We start from the raw sequence: 14,822 nt of genomic DNA, 5'->3' as shown, positions 1-14,822 counted from the left end.
AACGCCATGCATGCGCATGCACGTGGCCACTTTAGTCCCGGCTGATATTACCAACAGGGACTAAAAGGTTCAAAAAATACTGGCCAATAATTTATGTTCCGGTTGGTATTACCATGAACTTTTCTTTTTATGATTTTGATCTGATAAACTTATTTCATAAAACAACTTCTCAAGAACTTCTCAAAGAACTTTGTACAAATATGCCAATATTGAAGAACTTCATAAACCAGGAAGATGGCCATCATCAGTTCATAAAACAACTTCTCAAGAACTTTGTACAAATATACTAGAACCTATTATACACCATTGGCATTCACCTTCACATGAAAGTAAGAAGATGGAACAAGCATAATGAGGCACAATCAAAAATAGGAAGTAATAAGAAATCCATGAAAAAGCAAGAATCAGGAAGCCACTCTGCTCCTCATCCCGGTCTCTCACTGCCGTAGCGACCGGGAGCCACCGGCCCTGCACCGCCAGTGACCAGGTGGCCCGGCTGGGGAGGGCCCCACGCTAGCAGTCAGGGCCTCGACCGGGGAGGCCCAGCGTGCCACGCGTCGGGGGCTAGGCGGCCCGACCGGGGCAGCGCAGAGAGGAGAGGGAGGAGAGAGGAGGAGAGGAGGAGAGGGAGGAGAGGAGGCGGCGGTGGAGGGAGAGAGGAAGCACCTGGAAGAAAGCAGGGAAATGAGGAGGAGAGCGCTGCCTGTGCGAAGATAAGGGAGAGGAAGAGAAGATAAGATGGAGAGAGAGAGAGGGGGGCCACGTGGAAAGGGGCATTTTGTCCTGGTTGGAGCCACCAACCGGGACTAAAGGCCCCCCTTCCAACCGATACTAAAGGGAGCCTTTAGTCCTGGTTGATGTTTCCAACATGGACAAAATATCCCCTCATCCCACTAGCCGTTACAATCGGGACTAAAGGGGGGTTTAGTCCCGATTGGTCTTTCCAACCGGGACTAAAGCTCCCCCGTCGGTGGTTCATTTTTTACTTGGGACTAAAGGCTCTTTAGTCTCGAGGCCAAAGACATACGGGAAAAAAAACGTTGGATGGAAGATCTCTTCTCTACTAGTGATATATTTATATATTTTCTTAATTACTTTCTTAATTACCAGGAGACAACCATGGTAATAAACAATTGATCATCTATATTGATTTTTAGTTTATCCCCAAATTAATATTCTTGCACGACTACCGCATGCCCGATCAATTTTTGATGAGGAATCTCATGGTCTGTCTGCATCACTTTTTTCCATGATGCGTCCATGCCAAAGCTCTGGCGGGCCACTTGAGGTAGCTCAAGCATAAACAAGTCTACGCACAAGGTCGCCAGATTCTACCACGACAGCAGGGCCAACCTTGAGGTAGCTCATTTTTACATGTAACTCACGTAGTCACGTTCGTTGACTCTTGTCGTCCAGCGCAACTGCCGCTCCAAAACGCTCAAGCAGGCATGCTTGGTTTTGTCTCTTTGTAAATTACTAAAATCCCAGGAGTCCTTTAATGAACTGTCTTCCTATGTCAACTTTGTCGAGATATTTATAAAAAACGTCCAAATAACTTTGAGTTCAGTTGACTCTCGTCAAATTATCCTGGTTAGCTAATTATTTTTTCCGCTCTTTCACTAACGGCACAATTTATACGGTGATAAGGAACAAAATTAGTGGTCATCTTGCAATGGCTAGGGTGGAGAAAAAGGATTAGGTCAGATTTTATTTGTATTCAAAAACACTTTGTTCAAATATGTACTACTTTTTGGTGAAGTTTTTCTACAACATCATGGAGATGTTTTGTGTGCGCTTTCAAAAAAAAGTCAACATTTTGGATACACAAGAAACCCTAGTGCTTTTAATGAGAAAAACCATTAGAAGCCATGAAAGCCACGGCTAGCATCTTTGGTCCAAAGAATTTACCATCGGTTTTTTATTAGGAGTGATGCCAAAATGAATTAAGTTACAACCAAATTGATAGTGCGGGTTGTACCCTTAATATGCGGTGGAGTTTTCAAGAATCAAAAGCTTTTGTCAACAAAGATCTCTCTCCATGTTACAACAACTACCCTAAGGGAGGGGGGCTTGTACCCTCAGCCCCACCCCAATTAACTTCCTTGCCCAGAATTTATACGACAACGAGGAGTAATAAGTTCTATGTCGTATATAGCAGAGTAAAAGGAACACCACTAAAAAACAATGGAAAAGCGTGCCATAAGCCATCTTCTCTTCTCTTCTCTTCATGAAATGACTGCCTGAGGGGGAGGGGACTCAAGCCCCCAGCCCCATCCTGCCTCACCTCTAGTGCTCATGATATGTGCGCTATAACAAGCTAACATACACAACAACAACATTAAGCATAACTTTTTGTTAAATGCATGGTTAAAAGTGCTAATAAACCTTGGTTTGTTATCAATATATGTACATTTTTTCACATTTGGACAAGACAACAAAGGAGTAGTGATTTAGCTATCTTTCCAAAAACAGAAATTTGATGAAAACCAATAATGTCGACACATGTGTCTATCATGTGTGGTTGATATAAAGTCAAACCACCATAATAGTGACAGAAAATGCCAGTGTGGTAACAGATGCATCATGCATGTTCCCTATACACTTGTGGCAATCCACCATAGTAGTGATCGTCTATAGTCATCCGATCTGATCGCTGCGATAAATAGAAAAAAAACTCTCATTTTTTTATACATTTTAACTTTAGTTACTGCATATAGCTTTGTTAACATAAAGTCCAACTGCAAACCTAAATTCCCGAGACATACGTAGAGATGCCGCAGTTAGAGCGTGTTTGGATGGACACCTACATTGTACTGGCTAGATATCGTAGATAGAACATCGTTTTGTATGATAGCCGCGGCATGGATCGTGATGGCCCCAATACCGATGCGGGCTGTGGACGGCTTCAGCCGTCAAATCTTTGACGACATACGGACGGATGACTTTACGCGACGGATGACTTTACGCGGTATACCAAATACGCACGGTGTTCAGCTGACCATGTTATTCTCCACGTTTGGAATGTGCCAGAATTTCCATTCTCGGCCATTTTTCACGATAAAATCCATGTGTGTTTTCAAGTAAAAAGAAGAAAGTTCGCACGTACTGTACCCCATAGTTGTAGCACACGTGCTCCACTATATCGCCCTCGCCCCACCTATCCGTAAACAGAGAGCAGCAGCATTGCATCGGTGACCATATAGGAACATAGCAGGAGAGACCAATCTAAAGGCACGGATGTCGCCCAAGGCAACGAATGAACCAAACCACACATGCGACACGCACGAATACGGATCACGGACAGACGTCCAGCGATGAAGAGAACAGGCACCTCCCTAGCTAGCTACACCTGCAGGGGATCGGACGAAGAACGGATGCGTACAAACAGATGCATGCAAACTCGATGGAACAGTAGGTGACGTGATGCCCAGTTGGCCGCAGGTCATATCCAATCATGCCCGCCGCCCGCCGCGCGCCGCGCAGCAGCGTGGAGATGGCCGGCCGGATCCGGAGGGGAGCACAACATTTTATTACATATATTATATATATGTCCTATATATTATATATTATATATAATAAATAATCTTCACGTCGCCTGATCGATGAGGTGGGACCGTGTGCAGGCAGAGGCATGTGTGTCAGTCAGGGTGTGTGTGCCTTGCTTCGCTCTGCCACTGCCGGAGAGTGAGAGTCACACTCGCAACAGAAGCAGCTGCGAAAGATGACGCCGAGATCGGGACTGTTAAAAGGAATTTTAGTACAGCTTCGTGGGTACTGGGGTTCGGTTTTAGTACTTTTGGTTCCGGGGGGTTGGATAGGATTTCCTTGGCTGCTGCTTCCGTGGATATGCCGAGATCAGAGATACCCAAATCACTGTTCGTTTTAATTTTTTCTAGATAAAGACCTTTACTACGTAACTAGACATATCACATATCTAAATACATAGCAAAAATTATGAATTTAGAATAGTCAAAACGAATAGTAATTTAGGACGGATGGAGTATTGTAAGTCATTTGACCATCATAGATGTTTATTTTTATAGGGATTGTTTGGTATGACTCCACTCCATAACTCTAGCAACTCCAGAAAAATTCCAGCCAAACACCCCAATTCCAAAACTCTATGGAGCTGCCAACTCCATGGAGCTGTAGTGCAAATGGGGCTCTTTTGCAGCTCTAAAACCACTTCTTTTGAACCTCCTCGTGGAGTTGGTGGGTAATTACCCACCAATACCACTGGTTACCAAAAAAAAATGCTTCTCTTCTATTCCTTCCGAGAGCCCCCGCGCCTCATCTCCATCCTGCACGCCTCTGTTCCCCCGCGTTTTCTTTTGGCGCCCAACACCCGCCGCTGGCCACCCCCGCCGCCGGCTGCCGAGCGCCGCCGGCTGCCCCAGCCCCCCCGAGCGCCCCAGCCACGCCGAGCGCCGCCGGTCACCCTAGCCCCCCCTCCTCCCGACCGCTGGCGGCCACCCTTGCGGTAAAGGACCCCTTTTCCTGCTCCTCCCACCCCGATTCTTCTCGCTCCTCCTTCTCCGCCGACCACCGTCCACTCCTGCCACTGTTGATCGTCGTCGTCCCCTTCTGCTGCCCCTCGTCCACCCCCGCCAGCCGCCGTCCTGCTGCCCCTCCCAACCGCCACTGGCCCGTCGAGCCCCGTCGCCACCCGCTGTCCACCCTCGCCGCCCAGCACCCTCCGCCTCCCCTCCCCCGGCCGCCTCCTGGAGCGTGTCGTAGCCGAGGCACTGCTGTTCCTGAGGAAGAAAAGAGGGAGATAAGAGGATTACAGGTGGGACCATGAGTTGGGAGCAAGAATGACAATTCACCTTCAAACTCCTCTTTTCTGGAGCTGGGGACACCCTCCCAGTCAAACACCTCCATCAGACAGCTCCATCTCCACCTAGAGCTGGCTCTACCTGGAGTTCTGGAGTGGAGCAGCAGCTCCATCCAGAGTTGGAGCTATGCCAAATAGGGCCATAGTATACATCTTTGATGTGGTGTATGTTAATATTATGTTTTAATAATACATCTTTTGGACCTATATGTTTTAACATATTTTTTAAAATACGGTCAAAGTTAAATTGTGCTATATACATGCCAACTATCCCGGATCATCTAGAGAAAAAGAATAGATGGAAAATTTTATACGGATATTGGATACGTAAAAAATTATATGGTGTATTATATGGGAACTAATTATGCCGATCCAATGCCAAAGAGACCGAACCACAACTTCTAATAAAAGAAAAATAAATCCTTGAATGATGGATTATCTCTAACCAATCTGTTGTGTACCAACATTATCTCCAGATGGGTGGATGCGTTACGCCCACATGGAAGAGCCAAAAAAAGAGGTTATGATGTTCCAACAATGCCTGGCCCTTACAGGTGTGCCACGTCTTCTTGTATCATTTGATAATTAAAGCTACACGTACGCTGCTAATCACACACTCATCAGACTGGTTGCTTACACGGAGAGCTCTATTTAAATCCCCAAACCAACCTCTTCTTTAGATGCTATGTATCTCTTTCATTTGAGGATCCCCGTTGGATCCCCACCAAACAGAAGATTCCATTTGATCTCTTCTTTGGAGGGCTTCAGGATTCAACATTTAGAATGTGTTAGAAGTCATTGTGTCAAAAAGCAAAGGTCGTCATCTCAAAAAGAAGAAGAAGAAGAAGAATCATCAAAGGTCGTTACAAGGGGTTGTTTGGCATTTGCGGTTGGTAGAGTTGTATAAAAACCCTTAAATATTACATCATTGGTACTCCGCTGATGAGCTAAGTGCACATGCCATCTCTTCTCCCTTGCTAACCAAGTAAAGCTCGCTGGCTGCAAGAAGACTTCAAATTAACTTGACTAGTAGAAAAGGCATGTGCAAATGGAGCATTTGCTGTGTTTGTATATTTGATTTTTCACATGTAGTTGTTTGTGTCCTAAGAATGCCTGTTCAAAAGGTTGACGCCACATATAAATTAGCCTGATGTTTTCCAAATCAAGTGAGTAGAAACAACAAAGGGAATAAAGATGCTATATAGTAATGGCGTGAAAAATTAAATATCGTGCAAATAAACTGGCCAGTTTATTGTGTGATGTGACAAGAGTTATTAGTATGTATTTGTATTAGATACTTTTCTTCAAGCCTAAAATTGCAGGTGAAAGAATCTCTGAACTAAAATATTGTCTTCTATATTAGCCAACAGAAGGAAAACACCATATACTTCGTCTGTTCAGATTCAGATAATGCTTCAGACATCAGATTTGGCCTGCACGAGCTATATGATTTGTTGTCTGGAAACGTCACATAAAAAGCATTAGTACGGTTTGTTTACTTGGATATTAGTGTGATGTTTATGTAACAGGCGAATTTGTTTACTTGGATAGGTTAGTTGAAGATTAGACTACATGAACAAACAAATGATTCACCAGATACCTAATTAAAGGCACGCGCATGCAGAAAATTCATACCATGCTCGGTCCTTGTTTAAGAGCAAATTAATCCTTTTGAGCGAAGCGACGACAAGTAGATTGGTCCACGCCCTGGTCCTTGCATACATGAACACAATAGTATCCTATGACTGCAAATTAATATTAATCAGAATTTAATTTGTTTGCATGTAGAAATTAACGGGTGTTTGATACTAGGTGCTAAACTTTAGCAGTGTCACATCGGATGTTCGGATGCTAATTAGGAGGACTAAACATAAGCTAATTATAAAACTAATTGCAGAACCCCTAGACTAATTCGCGAGATGAATCTATTAAGCCTAATTAATCCATCATTAGCAAATGGTTACTGTAACACCACATTGTCAAATCATGGACTAATTAGACTTAATAGATTCGTCTCGCGAATTAGACTCCATCTGTGCAATTAGTTTTTTAATTAATCTATATTTACTATTCCTAATTAGTATCAAACATCCAATGTGACATGCGCTAAACTTAACGGTGCACCCTAAATAACAAATGCAGAAGATGAGCTGATGTACAGCTTCTTGATAGCTAAAAAGAAAAAAATGTTATTAGAGAAACAAAATTGAGAACAGAGCAGCCTGCTGTGTGGTCCAGTCAAAGGTCTTTTCAAGGTAATGCGAACGTGTACCCCAAGAACAGCGACCGGGCACCTGAACGCAGGTGCTTTTGCCGCATTCTTTTCCTGAGAAACCATAGGACACCGCTTGCTGTCCAGATCAACGGCCAACGGCTGCTTCGGAAAGCTGTTTTTCTATAAGAATGCTTTGGAAGGTAGAACGTGTCCATGTTCAAAGAACCTTTTTTAGACAGAACAGGTCTATTTCCAACGAACGTTCAAAGGTCAAAGCCTACATTGACCCTGCACATAAACATGTTTACCGGAGTAGTATATGGTTGGTTCGATTTGTATATCAGCATGGATTTTGACCATGAAAGTTTCCTGTCGAAGAGATTGCCCTTAAAAATGGGGTAAGGGTTCACTTTCAGACAGTGGTTCTGTCCTAGTTTGCACCGGCGAAATCCTAATTCTGGAACCAAACGATTAAAATGTGTTTCAGAATCGGTTTTTAAAAAGTGAAGTGCTGATTCTGAAATTTTTCGATAAAGGCTATCTGTATGTTACAGTACTTTTGCGCATTTTTAAAGTGTTTTTTAAAGTGGGATGTGTTTTGTTTTCAGGATTTCTATGTGTGATTGGAAACCATACATGGGCTTTGATTTGTGGCAAGTGGTCCGAGTACGAATTGTTGGACCAGGCTATCTAGCCCATTGTCCCGATCCAGTAGGCCCCTAATCGAGCACGTTAGCCTAGTGGGCCGAGTACGAATTGTTGGACCAGGCTCGATTATGTATGTAGCTGCCCTAATTTTGTTTCTACACGTCTTTCTCACGAGTACTACGGCCTACTTGTTTTTTTTATAAGGATTACGGCCTACTTGTCGAGGAGCTGAAGGAGCAAATGTTGTTAATCGTGGTGACTTTGATCCTGTTTGTTTGGAACACTACGGTTAAAATAAACTGAAATTAGAAACCAAACCACTTCCTTTTTTTTACTTTTTTAGCCGCGTTTCTCCCCACCACTTCCATTTGTACTAAAACGCAAAAGCTAGTTCAGATTCTCTTATTAAATAAGCGCTATTTCAATATTTATACAAAAGCGCTTCTCCTGACCACTGGTTCCTAACAGGGCCTTTGTTGTGTTTTTTTTTTCCTGCAGAGATTGCAATACGGTGGCTGATGCTTTTAGCAGCACTAGGATGTGTGTGGCAGGAGAACTATCCTCATCAGTGCTGGAATTAAAAACTCAAAATTTATCTTATTAGGGGATCAGCAGTATTAAAATTTTCAAAATTTAAGTTAAACTTTGAATTTTTAATGGAAATTTGCATGGCCCCCCTGCCACTGGTTCCCATAGAGCGATCTCTCTTCCAAATTGTATTCAGATTCTGGTAGCCAAGCGGTGCCAATGTTTTAATGGAATTTGCATTCCTTTCCAAAAAGGGAAAAAAAAGACATGAAGGCAGACTCCAAAGCTCCGGACTTCTATGGCGCACCGATTTCATCAGATCGAGCAACTGTTCATTTACAAGGAGATCTGCAACACCAACGCCTTCAAATTTGTGATAACAACTAACAACCATGATTGCTACTATCAATATAGACTATCAAAACCATATCACTACTGCGGAAGCTTTAGCACCGGTCAGTAACCTCCTTTTATACCGGGCATCTGACCGGTACCGTTTGTTCAGTACTAAATATCACGCCATTTAGTACCAGCTAAAATGCCCGGTACTAAATGCACCATTTACCAACCGGTAGTAAATGACTTTGCACTCAAAAAATAAGGAAAAAAAATTAATGAACAGCCGGAAGGTCCTCGCACACGCGCATTGTCCCAAGTCCCAAGTATTTCACCCGTAATATGCACGTGCGCGGTTCGTGGGATTCAAACCCACGACCTCAAGCCTCGCGCGAACCTTCATTACCATCTCACCTACACAACACATATGATTGAGTTAGATATTCTTTCCTTTTGAAGTGACCCGTGGATAGGCCTTCAGTACCGGTCAATAACACCGACCGGTACTAAATGGTGAATCGGTGTTATTGATCGGTACTAAATGGTACTCCACGGGGTACTAGTGTTATTGCCTGGTACTTGTGGTGGAACCACCCAAATTAAACTAGCTTAAGTGTGCTAACCATCATCTTAATGGTTAATCCTATCACACACTTAAAACGGTGTAATCTGATAGTCCGTCGGGTCAAGCTCGATTCAACCACTGAATACCTCAATCGAAACAACATGCAACAAGTCTCACACAAAGATGAGCACAGATGATACAACATGGTATTTCAGTTTACAAACATAAGTTCTTAATTAATTTACAAACCGAGTTCGAAATTCATAAAAGATTACAAGCTAGAGTTCTTAAATAAAACACACGAAAGTCTAAAGGATAAAGGGAGAATAAAGATACATGACTACATGAGTAGCTCGCCACATGTCATCCAATACGAGATCATTTCAAGGTGAGGCTGGAGACCACTCAACCGACCACCCTTCAGGTAAAGGATGGCCATCTCAAGGTTGACCGGCAACCAACTCTATCATTTCTTCACTAAGACCTAAAAGTAAACAACAAAGCAAGACTGAGTATACTAATACTTGGAAAGACTTACCCGACTATGGTATATACTTAGCCGACTCTTAGTATGAAAGACTTTTGGCTGAGGGATTTCTTTTGCCAAAAAGCAACTAAGAGTGGATCCTTACTTTCAAGTTTTAGCATCCAAATTAAGTTGAGCTAACCATTCTAAGTGAGCAACATTTTCAAAACTTTTCAGTGTGGAAAAACAATTGATTAGATAACAACATCAACATCATTTCATATTTTCTTTCATTCCACTTCTTACTACGATGTGACGCAGTGATCAAGATTCTCTTAACCGAGGGCGATAGCGAATCGATTCGATTTATAACCGTGCAAGGTGGACCTATACACATGGCATATGCATGCCCCATCGAGCCGCATATGGCAAACAGTTCCCTTAAAGAGCGATGACAGTTGCAAACTCCTACGATTCTCGAGTAATAATCCCCACATGTACCTCGCCGGACCAACCGTGAGTTACTGACTAGCACACAAATAGGAAATAGGACCAACTCAATCTACAATCGAGCCATAAGGTACCAGGTTTTACCAGTTTCAACTACCTCTAGCTTCCAGCATGTGTATCATACATTTCAAACTCGATCAGCAGGGCCACAACGAACAGACCTTAATCGACACATGCGGAGTGCAACCAACCATACTAACTTCAATTTCATTTCTATCTCTGCCTGGTCTCTAACTTTTCTTTCATCAGTGATTCATTCTCAAGTAACTTGCCATAGATATCGAAAGGCCCTATGTCTCAAGAGCGACAGGCAATCACTTGAGTTCTACCATTCTTAATTAAGCATGGCACTTCTATCGACTTACACATGCTAGTATTGATTTGGGAGTCCTAGGGATCATGTAACTAAGGTTTCATTCAACTCCTAGGAACTTAATGCATGAAGTAAACACTTATTTAAAGTAATTGCATAGTTTTGAAATTAGGGGTCATGCTTCGGGGCTTGCCTTCGAGATTAGCCTTGGGCTCTTCTGAACTTTGGTTTAGATCTTGTGGCGCTTCAACTTGAAAGGCTTCGAGCTGCTCACTCTTAGACACGATGATCAATTCATAAAGACTGTCGACTAGCGGGTTATCGACATGAAGATGCAGATATATGAGTTGATTGAAAGGTGATGACACATACGTGAAGTCAAGTTTAGAGAGTGCAACAACTCAATCATACATCAAGTTAACTTTGCAGAAACTCAATCATACAACATTTAAAGATCAAAGAAGAGCATACAAGTATATCATTATCCACATAAGGAAACACTAGAGTTTTCATGTGAGACATACCATTATCAAACTAAGCCAATAATATTCAGTAACTTTGGTTGCAGCATGACATGAATACCAGGTCCTAAATAAGTGACTTAGCATGTCATGATGGCAACAAGATCTAGGTAAAACACGCTTACGAGTGAAACTATAGCAATAACATACTGGAGGCCAAATAAATGACATATACAAGCAGCCATATAGATTCTGCTGGCAAGCTTTTCAAGGATGAACATGCTACTGATAAAGGGCATAAAAATAATTTATTAGCCCATAATTATAGCAACAGGTATCTTTAATAATTTAAACTAGTTCATAGCAAGAATAATTATTCAGGAAGCATTCTGTGTTATATGAACATAAATCATTTACAGGAGCTTACCAATCACACAAACACATTACTATAAACATTTCAGCATGATTGAACTTCCACAGAATGTATTAAAAATAAAACATTGCAAAACTGTAGATATGAAGAATAATTTATATCTAAATTTATATAAGCAATTTGGTTCTACAAACTTTTCAGAATACTTTCAACATAGGAATATATTAATGTGAATTTATCAGAATTTTATGAGCACGATAACTATTTATTCCAAAATAAGGAGATTAAACCACATGTATTTTAATCAGCAACAAAAGCATATATTTCACAGAACAAGTATTTTTACTAGGTGGATCTGAGTATCAGGAAGCCAACAAAATTTATTATGCATTTTTACCATCTTTCTAAGATTTTATATGGATTTTCAAAGTTTCAGCCTTTTCAAACAAAAACTAAGGACTAAAAGGAAGAACTACTTTCACGGATACGTCCTCGGAAACAATCCTTATCCTAGCTCAGCCGTTCCTTTTACACTAAAACCCCTGGAACTAGCACTTAGGTCCTTGGAAGTTTTCCCATCTAGCACTTAAACCCTACCACCTTCCCCATAACCCCCTGACCTTCTGTTTTCCTCACACATACGCCCCCGGCCTTCATCCACCTCGGGACATCTCACGGCCGGCGGTGGCGGCGCACCGGCGCCGGCGCGGTGGCGCGTTCCCCCACCCCGATGACTCCCCTGGCATCTTGCCCATGACCTGGCGCACCTTCTCCCCCTCTTTTCTCCTCAAAACTCTAACCCTAGCCTAGCCCTTGACTAATGGCGGCACATGGCCGGCGGCATGCTCAGGATTGAGCACGGCAACTCGAATGGTTTGACTCAATAGTGAGCGCATCATGGTTAGGGGCTCACCAAAGCTCGGTTTTGGTTGTTTGTTGGAGCAGAGGAGGCCGGCAAGGGGTGGTTCGACGGTGGGGTGGAGTTTGTGCAGGCAGCGGGAATGGCGGCACTGGAACCTCAAGTTCCAGTGGTCGAGGCCATGGCGCCGGGCAAGGAGAGGTGGAGGAGGTGGCTAGGAAGGTGAGGCAGCTTTGGGCCGAGGCGATTTGAAAATGGCGAGGCAGGGGCGGTGGATTTGGCCGGCGAAGGCGCCCTGCTCGGCTCGGCTCTGTTTTGCTTTGACTTGGCCGAAGCAAGAAGAAGGAAGAAGAATGGGAGAGGGAAGAGGAGGCTGGTTGGGTGGGGAGGAGATAAGGCCGGGCAAGCGACGGTCGTGCGTGCTTAACAGTGGAGAGGGTAGTTGAGTAGTGGTGCTAGGACGGCGAGGACGCCGGAGCAGTGAGGAGTGCGGCCGAGGCAGCGTTGGCACGGACGTCGGCGGCATGGGCGAGCGACGCAAGTGGCCGGGGTGGGTCATGTTGACGCACAGAGCCATGCAATGATCGTCGCGGACGCCAGCGCATGGCAGTGGCACCGCTCGCCGATGGCTCATTGGCCGACGCGCAGCGAGCATCCTTCAGGGTAGGACGGTAGCAGGTAATAGGGAAAAATGTGATTTTTGACTCAAGTTTGACCTCATGTTGGCACTACCATACCAAGTTTTCATACTCCATGCTGATGCCTATGTCAAACTAGATAGGAAGGACTACAAAACTGGTATTGACCAAAATTTAAGTGTTTAGTAAAAAAATAATTAATTAAATGGCAGCCAAAGATGATGAAATTGGAGTAAACCAACACTTAAGTTTTTCAAGCAAACCAAGGTTTAAAGTGGATTTCGAATTTATTTCGATACTCAACATGTTCATGATTCAAAATTGATTTATTTAGCATCTGCGACTAATTTGAGCATAATTTCCATAATTTCACATTTATGCTTTTTAATATTATTTAAATGAAGAAACTCCAAAAATGCATCTTGAAACCAAAGACTATAGCACAAGTGATCAATTGATACTAGAACTTATTGAAGCCAAAGGCGCATATGAAATGTTAGTGATCATGTTATGCATGCGATTAAGTTTAATGACAAAAGCTAAACACACGACCGGTACTAAATGTGTTATTGCCCGGTACTAAATGGTCTTCGAGGACTGAAAAATTCTACCCGGTACTAATTTCGCGCATTAGTACCGGCTGAAAAGTTGTCCGGTACTAACGCCAAGGACGAATGCTCATATTTCTAGTAGTGTATGGTAAGTAACATAAATTGCAACATTTACCTACTTTTTAGATTCTTACGTTATTGCAACAACTTTCCCCATTGTACTAGCCCGCTCTCAAATGCAAAATGTCCTAGAATTCACGTAGGTAAACTTCTCTTACTTTGACCAGTTAGACAAGTACAAGGATTAATCATATTGAAATAGAACTAAGTCCAGTTTACATACTAAACAACTTACTTTGTCTGCTTAAATCCCTAAGTGAAGTTTTGGCTTCATTTTCTCCCCGAATATTTGTCTCTCCAAGTTCAAGTTAATTTTTAAGTTCAAATTTGGTGGGGGTGATAGTTTGTAGGGAATATCTAACATATGTTAGCTTTAAGCTTTTTTTATGTCATTGTTTCTTAGAATAATTAAGTTATGGCCATCTAGTACTAAATTAACCCTAGAGATATAAAACTGAATGAAAAACGATAATAAAATTCTTCTAGGATTTTTCTAAAATTGGATATCATGTCCTCTATGGCCCCACAAAAATTCAGGCTTAAAACTTGCTTGTACACGGAGGAAAAAACACAAATACCATTAAGGAGTAAATTTTACAATTGAAATAGTTTGAAGGATTAAATTTAGCCAAATTTTATTTTGGAGTTAAATTTACAAAGTGTTTTGCTCAGAATAGTAAAATACATTACTTTTTTTTGAAAAGTACTTCCACAATGCAAAGATCTGATACAAATAAATTATTATATTAATAAATTGGTATGGTCGAAGTTGCATATGGGATACGGCATTGATGTCTAACACGCGCAAAATTAATGGAGAGGAACTATATAGGCATATAGCAGCCTATGCAATAAGAGTTGAAATATTAAAATATATAATATTTTTCAACAAGATTGCATACTATATATACATTTCGTTTTCTGTTGGTAATTTCTTGCAATAATAATCTAATGTGACAAACCAGATTTACGAGGCAGTTACCTTATGGCACGTACAAAATTTCACAAACACATTACAAGACAATCATAGGATGCATGTGCCTAAACCCCAAACCATTTAGGGGGCGTTTGGATCTCTCGCCGCGCCTTGCTTTGCCTAGTTGGGCAAGGAAACTAGCGTTCGGTAAACTTTCATTGGAGCACAGCAAGCTTTTCGCTGGCCTAGGCTGGCAAGGCGAGGCGAGCTAGGCAACACGTTCGCCAAGGAACCGAACGCGCCCTTATACTCATCTAACGTTGTTGGAAGCAAAACGCCCATAATTACTCACACAGTATATCTCAAAGAGCACATTTCTTGAAACGTCCATTGATAACTACCAAAAAAACATGCGCAGTGTTGTTCTTGTAACAAACATCCTGAGCCATTATAAAAAAATCCTCTCTGCCGCTGCTGCTCTCCTTCTCG

This window comes from Setaria viridis, chromosome 8 (assembly GCF_005286985.2).
Source record: "Setaria viridis chromosome 8, Setaria_viridis_v4.0, whole genome shotgun sequence".
Taxonomy (NCBI): domain Eukaryota; kingdom Viridiplantae; phylum Streptophyta; class Magnoliopsida; order Poales; family Poaceae; genus Setaria; species Setaria viridis.
Note: the sequence above shows the minus strand (reverse complement) of the source record.